General features: G+C 41.1%; 1 protein-coding gene across 1 annotated transcript in view; it reads left to right on the top strand.

Moving 5' to 3' along the window:
* BCKDHB (branched chain keto acid dehydrogenase E1 subunit beta) overlaps positions 1–3431 on the top strand; it is a 112040-nt gene extending 108609 nt beyond the window's left edge. Inside the window, exon 11 of the mRNA XM_031610910.2 lies at positions 814–3431. The gene's annotated coding sequence lies outside the window, so the exon portion shown is untranslated. The remainder of the gene's footprint in view (positions 1–813) is intronic.
* Positions 3432–15737: the final 12306 nt, after the last annotated feature.

The raw sequence follows: 15737 nt of genomic DNA, 5'->3' as shown, positions 1-15737 counted from the left end.
AACACAGAATCCCAAATGGTTAGGACATCCTCCAGAGGTTTGAACAGATCACAGCATTCCTGACTGATAATGTTTGAATGACAAAATAATGCTGGATGACAAACAAACAAACAAACAAACAAACAAAAAAAACAACCATGGAAATGGCCAGTAATTCAGGTCTTATTTTTCAATCCAAATAAAAGATAACACAAGTCTACTAGTGCTACGAGTTAAGATGGCTTTTTGCTAGATTGTACCTAAGTATCTTAATCTTGCATTCAAACCTTCCTGAGAATCTATGTAATCTGTAGTAAAGGTATTGACTGCAGTTTTTTACAGCACCTCTCATCAATGTAATAACAGATTAATAGGATATCTAGAAGAGCTCTAACAAAAAAACAACACATGATTCCTTGCATAACATTTACATAGTATTGTCTTCTCACTAGACATCAGTTCTTAATTACAGCATTTCTAATTTCTGCTCTCTTCTTGGGCAGCATTAAGAATGTAATGAAACTTTTAAGACATTAAGTAAATACACTGTTAGAGTTTAGACATCTTGATGTTCTGATGGTGTTTACATCACACTGCATAATTAGGCAACTTGAAGCAAAGCATCTCAATTCACTTATCTTTACCTTTTCACCAATGGTTAGAAGTGGATTTAATCCAAATGTATATTTGATAAAGGATTTTTATATATATATACTGCAGAGAGCATTATAAATTTAAAAAGGAAGATTACTATGAAGAATGATAGGTGTTTAAATTGTGGATATTACTTTCTGCCTTAAGATATATAATTTATTTTGTTATCTTCTTCTGCAGAGCTGAGAGGAAAAACAGGAAAATACAGAAGTCTTCAAAACTGTTGGCACTTACTAAAAATGATTTTGGAATTCACATAGCAGACTGTTTTCTCTGAACTCAACTATCCTTAGTATTTATCTTGGCTGTTATTCAGGAAGTTCAAATCCTCATTAATTATGAAATTGGTGATGGACAGGTGATTGCTATAATAAGTAGTGTCAGATGTATTTAAAGATATATCAGACGTTTTATGAATGTTACACATTGCAGTGGTTCACAAGGTTACATCTCTAAACTTAATTGTGTAAATGTTAGAAGCAGGATTTTATTCAATAAAACATATTATACAGACATGGTCTCTTGGTTTTGTTATTGTTTTGGAAAATCCCAAAGAAGCTATTGGAATTTTGACTGTATTATCAACAAAATAAACCTTGCACAGACAGACCAGCTGGTGTGACTAAAACCCCCTTTAACCTGTTTGGTGAGCTGCCTTTCTGTTGACTGTACTTCATATGTAAAATGTGCCCAGATACCAATTTTCCTTCCTACAAAGGAAATGAGAACTCCATTTTTTCTCAAGGAGGGAGGAGAAATTTTGATGTGTTGTTGTTCTAGTTGAGAAGCTCCATTGGTTCACCCCAATGCTGTCTTTTATATCTGTCTTTGATATTTTTCTTCTAGAAGTGGAATGTGTTTGCATGTGAGCGATTTTTTTTTAAAAATGTGCTGATACACTGCAAGATTCATGCTGGTGTTGGGAGAGGAGACACTGCATATAACATTTTCTGTCAGTGAGGGCATAGAAATGCAGAATTACCAAAAAGACTATACAATAAAATTAAACAGGAATGCTTTTCTCCTACTAATATAAACAGCACTGAATGTCACAAAGTACAAAAAGAATTCCAGCCTTCCAGGATGAGAGCTTCTGAGATCAGTGGAGGTTTGCCAGGTTTTTGATAGTATCCTTTTTTTTTTCTGTATGACAAGCTAAGGACAGAACAAAGATGCTTGCTATGAAAGTTGTCCTCTCTTGTCCTACATTCCAGGACTGCTGAAAAAGCAGCAGATGTAGCACAGTAGTTTCAAAGCCTGTTAGTGAATTCTTTTGGTAACAGCTTTTCTCACTTTTCCACCATCTACACTGTGAATTCAGCAGTTCCTAGTCTATTCTCTCTGTGCAAATGAATCTATGTGTAATAACATGTTGCTTCTTAATTTTGGAGAGAAGGAGTAGAGGGGTGAGAAGGTGGGAAAAAGTTTGCCAGTAGCCAAATTACATCTCTTCACTAATTAAGGCAGTTCCTCTGGGGAGAAAGAGGAATATCTTTTGTATTTGTTCAGGGCAACCCCGAGGATGATTGTTGAAACACACCAAAGATGAAGTTCAAGAGAGTAACTTCACTCTGAATGTCAGTGGATATTCTCTCCCCTTGCCTGTCCATCATCCATTCTGATTATCTGGGGGATTGGAGCAGATCCACTGAAATCCAGAAGAAATTTGGCTTTTGGACCAGCACTCTCAGGAGTGTTGTTGTACTCGTACCCACATCTCAAAGCAGCTTCACAGGGCTACCAAGCAACTTTCATCACACTCTCCCAAACCTCAGGAGCAATCTCTGTTGTCTACTTTGCTGTTTCTAAGATGGGCTGATGCTTGCTTTCCAGTAGAACTCAATTCAAAGATCCAGGTTCAAAAAATATTTACCAATGGAAGGTGCTTAATTATAATGCTTCAGGTCTTGCTGCCATGTTGTCTGAGATTCTGCATTCATAGTTTGTTGCCCACATTATCTTACAGGAGGGAAAGGAGGAGGAAGACATTTTGTCGTAACACAACTGAAAAGTAATCGGTTCATTAATATTTCTGATCAAAATTACATTATTAGTCAAGTCTTTTCTGAAAGTCTTCTTCCTGTAAGTCTTCTGTAAATGCTGTGCATAGAATTTGTTAATTGTTTTAAATACAATGGGTGCATTATGTGTTTCATATTTTGTCCCATGTGATGGTAAATGTTTCGTTTTTATGAAGAAAAACAAATTTTAAAGTTTCTCTTTGTAGAAAATGAATAGATATTTTATTAACTGTCTTTTTAAAATGTGCTGTTACTGTATTTTAAAACATACAAAATAGATACAGTACTGCCAAATTAAAATGTGCTGTCTTTAATAGCCTTAATACTATATGCCTTGTATTTGTATTTTTCGTCGCTACAAGCATTTTCTAATGTATTGCAGAATTTAAAATTAACTTACATGTATGGAAATGCAGAAATAATGTATTTCTCAATAAACATGTAGAAAATATTTTCTCAATGCAGAATGCTACATTGTTTGAAGAGTATTTTTTGTATTTTCAGCGAATTGTGATGCATCATTTTTTTAATCATATACAAATTGTTCCTCTTTCCACCACTTTTGATAACAGAATCTTTTTCCCAGGCAAGGACGGTTCGTATTTGAAGGTACTGTGCTGTTCCCATAAACCTGCCTAGATGGCAGTGTGCACTCATGTAACCTCACAGGTGCTGCTGTTGAAAGAGTGTTGTGGAAAAATAATTTATGGCTCTAATTGGAAAGGAAGGTGTATGCTGATACATACAAATAACTGTCTCATTAAATTCCTCGCTAATACAAACCAAAGACGATTCGTGGTTGTTGTTTTTTTTTTCTTTTTCTTTGCTGCTAAGGTTTCTTAATTAGATTAATTATATCATGCAAAAGATATGAGACGAAATACTGTCCAATTTACCCTGGAATACCCTACTGGTAGTTTCGCTATTACTGTCTCCTTCTAAAGAGAAATCTTGTTGCTGCTCCTTTCTCTTTGTACAAAAACTTAGAAATCTATCAAGTCCTGCTCATTCAATATTAATTGCTAGAAATGAATAATTACTGTATGTAGTTCAATGCTGGGTCCTGAGACAGCAGGCTGAAATTCAAGAAAGACATACAGAGCCTTCGTGGGACCACAGATTTACTAACTACAAAGACATGTATGCTTGTTTCCATTCATGCAGCTAAGACTGCAGTGCCGTAAAAACTTTGCAGTAAGAAGCATTGCACCAAGTAATAAGAAAACAATTTTAATCACTTGAAGTGTTCTCCTTGGTGTAACTGTATGTTTTTAGAAGAGGATTACATAGTAGCATATTTTCACCATGGTAGCCAGGAGTCTTGGTGTAATGACCTTCCACTCTTATGGTCTGATAATCAATTCTGTGCTCATGAATCTGTTCAGACTGCTATCTTGCTTCCGTGGCTAAAAAACAGTGTTCACAGTGCTTGGGTATATTGCTGAACCTCTGTTCTAGCAACATAACTTCAGAGGCAGCAACTGAAAGGCATCCATTCAGCAAGCTGGCAGAGATTGTTATCATAGCAACTCATGGGGTTCAGTGAGCATTTTATGTTCATAACAAAATAAGCTGACACAATCTGCAAGTCCTGCCAGATTTCAGTAGACCCGAAATAAGGATGCAGTTCTTTTGTAGCTCTTCTAGCAGCTCCACAAGGTACATGTTTGTTAGATACAGGAGGCATAAATCTGACTGCAGTATAAACAAGAATTTTAGAACTTAATTCATTTGCTTTTATTTTGGCATTAAGTACCATCTGAAACACCCTGAGGAATCCTGCAAGGTCTTTAACCACCGCTTCCGTAGGTCCTATGTGATATCTGCCAACCCCATGTGTATCTTGGGTGCTTTAGGGCATCTCAAATGGCACTAGGTGCTTCTGTTCAGGCATATAAATGGAGCCCTTTGTTTTCTGGGGCTTGGATAGCTGATGCCTGATTATTTTTCTGCGAGCTTACATAAAGTGCTAGTGCTGAGATTAGTGTATGCCTGAATTTTCAAAATAAATTGCTGAAATCCCCAGTAAATACATAAGATGGGATGCAGGACATGTTGTGCATATGAAAGAAAGGGTTGTTATCTGGGTGATGGGCTGACACCGTGCTTGGGAGTTGGTACCTTTAGGAGAATAATTTAGAGCAAAATTCCAATCCTATAAATGTTCCCTGGCTGCAGCTCTTAAAATTTCTGCTGAATCTTGGAAGACAGCACGTGGGCAGGATCCGGTTCAAGTTCAGCAAAGCCATGAGGAACAGTGGTGAGTTAATGGGACATGTGGAAGGTGCAGTCCCACTGCTTCCTGCAGGAGCTTGTGCGTGGGATTCAGCTTAGAGTTAAGCCACCTATATTTAAGTGCTAAACTATATATGTGTTTGGCTGAGCAGGGCAGTTGAGCTTGCTAGTAAGAGTTTTTAGAGTAATCTGACTCATTCTGTAAGCTGAACTGATTGCATTGACTGCCTCATGTTGTTCATGCATAGTGCCAAATGAGAGGCTGTAATGTATCCTGCCTGGCCTTCACTTGGAATTCTGGAGGGGTTCTAATCTCCCATAGGTCCTCAGTCACACCTTCTAACTCAAGTCTTGCATCTCAGTCATTCCCAGCATCTCTGCTTGATGAGATCTAATTCTCCACTGGTTGCAATAGGATCACTGCCCAAAAGTGAACGGTGGAGTTCAGATGTTTAACTTCAGCTGAAACTGACCATTCCGTGCCCTTGGCAGAAGGGCAAGAGAGCAGGTGGGTGCTGGGTGCAAGAGACTGGGAGAAGATGGTCTGTCCCTCAGCCTTTTGGTACTGGCTCCACTGTAATGTTGTGCTAATTGTCCTCACTCCTGTACTGGGGTACTAAATGATCTCATTAGCCACACTAATTAATTTTGTCATCACATATGAATATATTTCATATATTGGTATTACAAGTGCAACAGTGAGTCATTTCCAGCTTTGGGTTTATGTTATTTGCTTTGAAATGTTTGTAAGTTCTTTTGTTGCCTTTTTAAACCTAATTTTTGACTCTTTTGGGAAAAAAAAAGCCAAAACAATCATAATACATTATGGGCAGAAACTTGAATCTGTTCTTGCTCATGTAGGTCAGTGGATAAGTATTCCACAACTGCCGGTAATGTGCCATCAGTATTTGAAAAGGATTCCCTGTTGATTCCTGTGTCTAGTTAATTACTTTTATTTGATAATTAAATCATTCCCATTTACTCTCTCTCCATTTGCTTGCAGCTGAGTACTTGCTGAAAACAGAAATTGTCTGAATTTGTTACGCCTGTGGTTGCACTGCTTTTACAGTGTTTGCAAGCTCTGTAGTGTGTGAGCTGCTGCTAGCTCCAGTTTTGTGCATCCCAAGCAGATTTTAGCTAACTGACCTGGTCTGCAGATGGACAGTTTCTTTCCAGTCATTTCACCACAGCCCTTACTAGCACCCGGGTGATGAAGCGGTGCAGATGATCATGGCTGTTACACTCCAGGCAGCAGTTTTTTTGGGGTTAACTCTGCTGTGCTTGTCCGAGTAGAGAGTCTGGTGCTAGTGGAGGAGCACAGCTGGGGGTGCTGGGATCTTCCTTCAGCTCTTGGGGGGAGCTAACAGAGACAACACTGCTGCTTCTACCCTGCACCTGGGTGTCAGCAAGAAGCTCCACTGCACAAAAGCAGTTTGGCTTGCCAGGGCTCTGGCATAAACCAAATGAATGGTAAAACCATTGCCATCTTCCCTTCATGCATAGGACTTTACTGAGGCATGACTGATGGAAGATAACATCAGCCTGTGAAATGACATCAGAACCCTGAAAATCCCTTTCGCTTCACCCTGGGTCGGGTAAGTTCCTCTGTCTGAGCTGGGGCAGTGAAACTGCATGGGTGATGTAGGGATGGTGACCTTCATCGGGTGACAGAAGCACTCTGCACAGTGACAATGCAGGCAGCGGCCCAACAGTGCCTTCATCCAGCAGCTGAGTCAGAGCAGCCTGATACATGGCAGGGAGGAAATAAGCCATGACGGAGACAGATGGAGGAGCCAGCTCATCTCTGCAAGCTTGGAGATGGGGCCTGGCTGGCCTTGAACAGCATATCCAGGTGGTAGGTCTCAATGGCAGGTGAGATGCGATTGCACAGAGGAAGCATAAGGGAAAGATTGCTGCTCAGTGGCAACCTGGGACTTGGCAGGCATTGAATGACTCAACACCTGCACACATTTACAGTGCAGTACTGCAGCTTTCTGTGTGCTCAGATGGCTCAGCTAACTCAAACTCTCTATTTGCTAACCCAGGGTATTGTAACAGAGGGTCAGCTTAAATATGGTTTTTGCTTGTTTGTTTGGTTGGTTTCGGCTGGTTTGTGCAGAAGATGTGGGGAAGGTACCTCCAGCAGGAATCGTGGATGGAAGCCAGTGCTGTAGGCTTTCCTTGCCTGGTGCAGAGCAGTGCCTCAAGTCAAGGGACACTTGAGAGGTATGTGTCACATATTAGTGTAGTTTGGCTCAGTTTTTTTATCCCATAAAAAATACCAAGCTTGTCCTGCTGTGATGCTAAAGTGCTAATGTCTACAGGCATCACGTCAGGGATGCCCAAAGATGCCTCTCTAATGAGCAGTGAAGCAGTGGAAGAACAAAACACAACCTTGTTCAAGTGCACTTTGAATGGTTCTATGTATTTCTTGTTGTAACCCTCCAGCATTGTGCTTTGTTTCCATGATTTAACTTGGGCAGGAGAGTGTGAGCAGGCTGCCATTCAGGTGTTAATACCTGCAGAGTAAAAAGGAACAAGGACAAGGTTAGAAAAATCATAACTGTTATTCCCTTTTAGTGATCTTTTCTTCTCCCCCTAGCCATCTCTTCACCTAGGTTTTCTCTCTCCCTTTTTTTCTTACAACCTAGCTACCTCATCTACTGCAACATTTTAATACTTTTAAAGTGATTTCTATCTCATTTTCTTGTATTAAAACCACTATTTTGGTTATCGAGCCGTTCCTCATTTGGCGTTTGCTTCACTTAAGGTAGCTGCAGCAATGGCTGGTGAATGTTGAAATGTCAGAGACTTGAAGAGCAGAGATGATCTACAGCCATTACGTCCTTTGACTGTCCCTTAATCCTTTCCTTGCTGGCTTTGTTCCTTGCCACAACCAACCAATGCTCTCTGTAGCATGGGGGAAACTTTGCTTCTCCATGGAGGGACTGCTGATCTCAGCCCCAACCCCATGGAACTAAACAATTCATTGCATCATTGCAAGAACTGCCTGTGCTCAGCCTGCTGTTTTGGAGAAGGGGGTCCTCAAGTTGTTGGTATGGTTAAAATAATCACAGTGAAGCATAGCTGTAAAAGCAAACTGGAATTTACATGTGTGTGTGTGTCTGTGTATCTGTATATACTCACTGAACAGAGTGAGGCTGCTCTTGAATCAATCTGGCTCCCCGAAACTGAAGTTCAAAGTCCTTTCCCAAATGAATTTGATTATTTGTATTTTTAAAGACAAACAGTCCTTGGGTTTTAGTTATTTCCTTCCTCTGTGTTTGTAACGTCTGTCTGTATCCATAGATGAATCCTTACGATCATTCATCAAGTTATGAAAAATGGAGCCATTTCCTAAGCAGGTTATTAGGATTTATCTGGTTATTTTTCAACCAGTGGGAACTGATAAATTAAATTGTTCTCTTATTGCTTCTTTATGGGGCTCTTCAGTTCCTTCACTAACTGATGCTGTGCTGAGCAGCCTGCTAGCCAAGCCTCTGTGCAGACCCTTGTGGTGAGGTGAGCAGTGGGGTGGGGATGGCCAGGGAGAATGGAAACCATAAAAACCTTACAGATCTAAAAGATAAAATGATGAGTGTTGTTTTGTGCAGGGTACACTTCGAGACAATCAGTGCTTCCAGCCCTATAACTGTACCCACACAGATGGTGGCTGGGCTAGTGCAGGCCTTGCCACTCTGCCACACTGGGGCAGATGGCTGAGGGAGCCCAGTTTGCAAATGCTCCCATGCTTCTGCCTGGGAATAAGTGCTTAAGGACAGGACCTTTTCAACAATGAGCTGTGGCAGGTTTGATCTGCACTCAATCCCTGTGAGCTCACCCCATTGGGCTGGGAGGATTTCAGGTTTTTCTTTGCACATCAGATATCTTTCCTTTCTACGGCTGTCAAGTCATGTGGGTGGGCATTCTTCAGACTCACCACCTGTTGTCTCCTCTGCCTGCAGCCTTTTCCATCATGGTGGAACACTGAGGTGTCCCCTGCCCTGAGGTGTTGGCTCCTGACCTGTTTGTTTGCCAGCCCCACCAAGGAGGAGCAAGCTAACAGCTCACAAGGGAGCCTACCACAGTGGCATTTGGCAGGGCTGGCTGGGACTCTGTGCACTCCTGATAAGCTGGATCAGAGTTGAAGATCTGTGATATAAGCCCCATCTGCCTGGGGTGTACTTTAGGCATGTTGACTGCTGATGGCACGTGTGTGTGCTATATATATATATATGCTTTGGAGTACAGTGTGCTACAGGTACCTGAGTATCGTGGACAAAAATAAACGCAACAAAATATTGCTCATACATGTTTATAAGACTGTATATAGTCAGGCTCTCTAGCTGTGTCTCATTATCTGAAACGAGGTGTTAAGAAACATCTCAGTCGAGATTCAAGAAAGTGACAAAATGTGGTGAAGGCTATAAATCATAAACTACAAAGCAAGCCCACATCTTGCAATAAAAGCTGCTTTATTCAGGCAAGGAAGTGCACTTAGGAGTAACTTTAAATAGCAGGCATCATAAAAACTCTCTCAAATTCTATATAATTTGACATAATTAAATGTAGGTATTTCATCCGACTACAATTTACTGCCTTCCCCCTTGTGCCTACAATGCTGATATTCATCGTAGATTTGAGCTGTTTATTTCAGTGAACACTAACCCACCCTTGCAGAGCTCGGATTATAATTATGCTGTTCCCAAATGTCAGTCACGATCACTGCAGTTGCCTATTTGCTCACAGTCAGAGCCAGCCATGGGCAGAGAGGCACCCAACAGCGCACTAGATGCAAGGGCACACAGGTAGATCTCTGAGCAAGCTGAAACCCACCCACTGTCTTTGTTTTCCTTCTGGACTCGAGTTGGCTGGAATGCTCAGTTTCCCGTCTTGTTTTGTTCCTCCTGTCCCTGGTCACAGCCCTGACATTAACCTGGCTGCTGGCCACAAAATAGAGCAAGCTGCCCCCATATCATCATGCCTGTGGGTTGTCAGATGGTGGGCTGCTCAGGACCACTGAGGGCTGTAACTGAGGCAGTATCAACTCATCAAGAGAATTGTTTGCATGTGGGGACCCTTAGCAGCTATTGCTGAGCTCCTCACTACGCTGCTGAAAGAAACCAGCAGCACTGCTCTGCTTTGGAGCTACAAACAAAAGGAAGTCATCTGGCCAAGACTGTGGCTCAAGGTTAATTGCTGTCACCTGTGCAGTGCTGCTAGTGTGCTAGAATTGTTATAGGATGTGTAATGATGTTGCTGAGATCCTTGCCTATGCCCAAAGAGAGTAGTTGGTCACTGGGGGAGTACAGGTAGACCTGAGAGTGGCTGAGGATCTTCTTTCTCAGTAGGGTCAGCTCAGTCACCTTAAGAACTACCTCGTCACTCATGTTTCTACTTCAGGCTTGAGATAGTATAATCTGTACATTGTATACTGGTACACATCTGTGTTACACGTGCTCAGACTGGTATATACTACCAGACCAACTATTCTATAGTTGGGGTGTAGTCTACACGTATTACCAATGTTCAGCTTAATTTCTTGCTTCTCCTTTCCTTTCTTATCTCATCGTTGTTAGAAGGAAAAAGGTGATCAAGAGGCTTCTCCAGTGATTTATGTTGAGAACATCTAAAAATGTGGCCAGCAATGTACTAAACTAACTCTTTGATGTCAACACCAACGTTGTTTCAAGTTCTGATAAATCAGCTTTCACCTCCAAGTCTTTTCATTTCTATTTTTTGCTATTTTCTTTCTTTGAAAAACTGTGAAAAAACTGTGAAAAAATACACTCAGGAGAAAAGTGCCAAGTTTCTGTTGGTGTGCCAAATGCTGGAAATTCAACCAGATAAATGAAGTAGAAAAGAGAGAGGTTTTTCTTTTGCTATTCTTAAAGTCACTGCATGGAAGAATGCTGCCACATATAATAGAGCAAGAGATTTATTCCCAGAAGACAATTGTGCCAGTTTTGTTACTGTGAATGTGTACACCTCAAAGGAAGACAGTGCGATATTCAATGTTAATAAGGGATGAAAGTGTAGTTGAAGTCAAGTTTACAACACAACAGAAGCCAACATCTGTCAAATAATCACTGATAGCTTAAGTGTCTTTTTTCGAAGGCTAAATTAAATGTCATCCAAGTCACGGACTTGGATTAGGGCTCTGTACTCATAAGATGAACGTGAAAAATGTTCATTTTGGTACATTTTAGCTTGTTTGCTGGGATCCGTTTTTAGCTCTGGAGGCTTAAGGCAGGACTCATAGCAATGGTATCTAAAAATACTTTCATGCGGATGTAAGATTTCCAAATTGACACAATTTCTTTAACAGAAAAATCTGTCTAAACAAAGCTTGATTTACTTTTTTTCTCACTGCTGTCTCTCAGACTTGGCTGCCCTCAGCTTGCAGCATAGGTACAGCTAAAGGCAATGAAAAATATGCAAAAAAAATGCAATGGGGGTTAGCTGGCATGCCCAGTCATTTTCTCAGCAACACTGTCTGGGCTTTCGGGGAGAGACTGTCATATCCATACATTTCTATTTTTACCACCTGCAGCAAACATGTTATTACAACTGAATTCAGCAAGGCCAGCTGAGAGGGCTGTAGTCCCTGTGAACATTTATGGGCATGCCCAGTATGAAAATCAGAACTGATTCCTTGTTTTCCATGCTCTCAATGGGAAGCTGTGGCCAGTGCAGGGGCTCAGACCTACGTTGTGCCTTCAGGGCTTTGCAGAGAAATAACTGTTATCAAGTCCTTTTCAGGTTTCATGGTTTGCAGAAGTTAACAGGTCAGTGGTTTCACAGTTACTGGGATTAAAGTCCTGAGAGCTCTACTGAAGTTCCCAAATAATAAGAAGAATTGAAAAAGTTAAGAAGGTATGTAACATGCCAAAAGATACAGGAAATCTATGGAAAGATAGATTTTTCACTTTGACAGATCCCCTAAGATTAATAGATTTGCTGAAAAGCCCTTTTGCAAGCAGTATTTATGCCAAGCATTTCCTTCTGAAGCTCACAAAATACCTGAAAGTATTAAAAACCCCACGTTCTGTACCTGTACAGCTTCCAGTTATAATAAAGTCAGTCATGTGGTGGATATGATCAAACTGATCTTTTGTAGCATTTTGGGATTGTTTACATAGTTGAAGTTTTCTAATTCAGGTCCCTGTGCCAGGAACTTGTAGCAACCTTTCCATGCTGAAATTTTTTGAAGCATTATTTTTCATTATGTTCTCCCACAGTCCTGCTTTACAGTTTAATACAAAGTGAGAAAGGCATTTAGGCATTACCTAAATGAAAGGTAACACTGAAGCTCCAGGTGTGATCCTCACCACAAATGTTTGCTGAGGCAAGCTGTCCTATACAAACCATAGCAGCTTTTGCTCTTGAGACCTCTTTTGGGCAAAATTACATGGCACAAGTTATCAAGAAAACAATTATTAGTCCCAGAGGGATGACTTCTGCAGTGGAGAACATTGCATTTTGTCCAGGCTAACTGCAGCAGTAGTAATAAATGGGAATGCACACGCTTAATTCCAGCAAGATCTCAAGCCTTCAGAAAGAGTTTGTCTATAGGAAGAGCTTATCTATAGCTGTCAGGGAGATGGGAGATCATGTAGGGAGCAAACACGTGTTGGAAGGGCTCCAGAAAATGCACCAGAGAGCCAAGGCCCATCCATGAGCCATGCTGCCTCAGAAGTGGTCTTCTCACAGTGGTGGCAACATGGAGAGAGCCTGAGGAAGGTGGCAGCACCTTGGTAAATGGTAAAAGAAATAGAGAAGCAAAACAGCATCTCTACACAGACAGTGAAGGTAAAGCCCCATCCACAAACCTGCAGGTGTGTTAAAAGCAATAGGATGATGGACTCTGCATTTTGGCACTTGCACTGGAGATGGTGTGGGTGTTGCCTGGCATGCAGGCAAAGGTGCCAAGCAGTGTCTGAGATGGGAAGGAGACCTGAGTATGTCTTGTTTGCTTTTTGTGGAGGAGAACAGCAGCTGCAACAAGAAGCAGAAAAGGTCAGTAATGCTGAGGAATTTCATTTCCTTGGTGATCCTGTATTGGTATGGCAACAACAGACAGGTCAGAGAGAAAGCCAAGGAGGGAAGGCAGTGAAACCCCTTCAATGGGTATCAAGGTGAAGTAGTGAGATAACAACATAATGCTTGCTGGTGGTAAAGAGTTAAAACTTCAGTTTGTCTCCTAATGTTGATAGAGGATAAGAGCTGAGGGAACATACTAGATTATGGGTCTGGAAATGTAAGAGAGAACTGGACAAGAGCCAGTAAGCTAAGGTACAAAATCTGGTCAGGTCACACGCACACTGAACTGGAAAGCAGGCAAAGTCCTACAGCCAAGTCCAGAAAATGCTTGGGAATGGGAAAATGTTTGGCCATGGATAGCAAAGAGCATTGTGTCAATACAGCATTAACAATGACCTAAAAGAACTGAAGATCAGCTGTGGAGAGGTAGATGAAAGCGCCAGAGGTTGCGGTTTTGGAGAAATCATCTGTTGGGTTTATGTGTCATAGAGACTAAAACCAGAAAGGAACCAGAACTGTGCAGTCGCAGTTATGTCCTGCTGGGTCAGGATGAACCACTAATTTAATGTGCATGTGCTGTGTTGCTGATTCTCTCCATTTCTGAATTAAATAATAGACCTTTTTACACCCAGAAAAATGAGTAATGCTTAGAAGCTTAACTCATACCACTTGCATTGCTTCTTTTGCGAATCTAGTTGCCAGTGATTGTAAGCATACATGGGAACCTTGGCTGTTCCCTGGCTTTCATTTAATCCATTTACTGCACTTCTGATGAACTGGAACATTGCAAACCAGGTTACTTTTGCTGGATTCCACTGCACTTTATCTCCAGTTATTTTCCTTCTCTTTGAAACCGCTGTGCATCCTGAGTCCTTCATGCTGTGGAGCAGAGCTTTCTGTCCCCATGCAACAGCTGGAGTAGTGATAGCTGTCACACGTTCATGGCCAGATGTGTAGGCATGGATGCACGTGTGTCTGTGATAGAATGGGATGCGGCAAGTTATGAACTGTGTTTTTTATGATGTGCTGGTGCTTGCTTGGAGTCTGGACGAGGACAAGCCTGTTATATCACATTCCTGAGAGTTTGTGGAAAGATTTCTAAGGATCTTTTATAGGGTGTTACTGAAGGCCATAATAATTCAAGCGTGTGACACCAATGGTTTCTCAGTCACTAGCAGCCTTCTGGTGCCTGGCAGATGGGGACGCCAACAGAACTGATGGATCTGGTATTTTCCATCACTTCTGATGCTCGTTCACTTGAGGAGGAGGTCTCTGATGTACTAACGCTTTCCCCCTGTTTGTGTACATAACAGCATATGTGATTGTCATTTCTTCTAACAGCAGTAAGACCATGCTACACAGAGGAAGACCAGTGGGAGAAGAAACAGTAGAGGTCATCAATCTGAGCTCTGTTTCTACTGCTCTAGTTGACAAATTCAGAACTCCACTCATCATCAAGAGCAGAAAGTGTTGGCAAAACTTGTGTTACTTAAAGGAAAATGTTAGGTCTCAGGACACCGTCTTGGTTTTTATCCTGAGCAAAACTTTCAGGTGATCAACCATGTTCCTGGTTGCTTCATTCCAGAAGTATAAGGCAGGTTTCTTCCTGGATCAGTTCAGATAGTTCAGCTGAACACAGGCTTGATTTTACACTAGAAAAAAGTTGTTCCCGCCTCATTCTAAAGCAATGCTAAGAATGTGGTCAAGAAATGCTACAAAATAAAACTTAGACTGACTTCAGAATAATTTTTAACTTTGTTTTCTGCATAATCATCTCTACTTAGACCTTTTCTTTCCCAAACCACTGATTCCAAATTAGAGACCACAATACATTTATTCACAAATGCAGTAAAATCCAGACCACAGACTTCCCAGATCCTGTCTAGTCACAACCTTACACAAATCCCATCAACACTGCCTGTATGTAGCTCACCAAAGAGTTCATTTTGATTAAATTTTTGTAATTATCTAAGAGATACAGGATCTGTTTCTCTCCAAACACACTTATTTTTCTCCATATCAAAGACACATATTTCCTCATTAAGATCAAAGAAACTTTACAGTGTGAGAAGTTTCTTATGTTAAGAACTAAGCCAAACAATTACAGCATGCTCATCTTATACCTCTATCAAGCAATTCTTCAGTATGTCCATTAGTTTTATTTTGTGCATTCTCTACTGTGCTTACTTTTTTGTTTGATTTCTTTTAACTTCAGGAGCACAGAAAGACTGGCATCAGGCATCACATCAGCTTTGCTATTCCTGTTATAATATAATCCTTGTCTTAGCTTTTTAAATTTCATAAAGCCCTTGGGTACATATTCCAGGAAGTTAAGTAGGCCTATTTAGGACTGGATTATGGACTCCCATGGAGAATTGTATTAATGAATGAGAGAAACAAATTGCTCAGGCAGATGGATTTAGCAGACAGCATGGAGCTTCGGGGAGCTGTTTCTTATCATACTTATGCACACTCCTTGGAGCACATGGAGGACAGAGAAGAGTGCCTCCAGAGTGGATGAATGTCCACAAGCAAAAGCTTCAGACCTGGGGAAAACAATTTCACTATTTTGAGCTCCTGATTATTTACAAAAGAAGATTCAGGTTGAATATTAGGAAAAACTTCACCGAAAGAGTGGTCAGGCACTGGAACAGGAAGGTGGTGGAATTGTCATCCGTGAAGATGTTCAAGAACCATTTGGATATGGCACTGAGGGACATGGTTTAGTGGGCAGTATTGGTGGTAGGTGGACAGTTGGACTAGATGATCTTAGAGGTCTATTCCAACCTTAATGATTCCATGATT

The sequence above is a fragment of the Phasianus colchicus genome, chromosome 2 (genome assembly GCF_987193195.1).
Source record: "Phasianus colchicus chromosome 2, bPhaCol1.hap1.1, whole genome shotgun sequence".
Classification (NCBI taxonomy): Eukaryota; Metazoa; Chordata; class Aves; order Galliformes; family Phasianidae; genus Phasianus; species Phasianus colchicus.
Note: the sequence above shows the minus strand (reverse complement) of the source record. Positions and strands in the feature narration are given on the sequence as shown.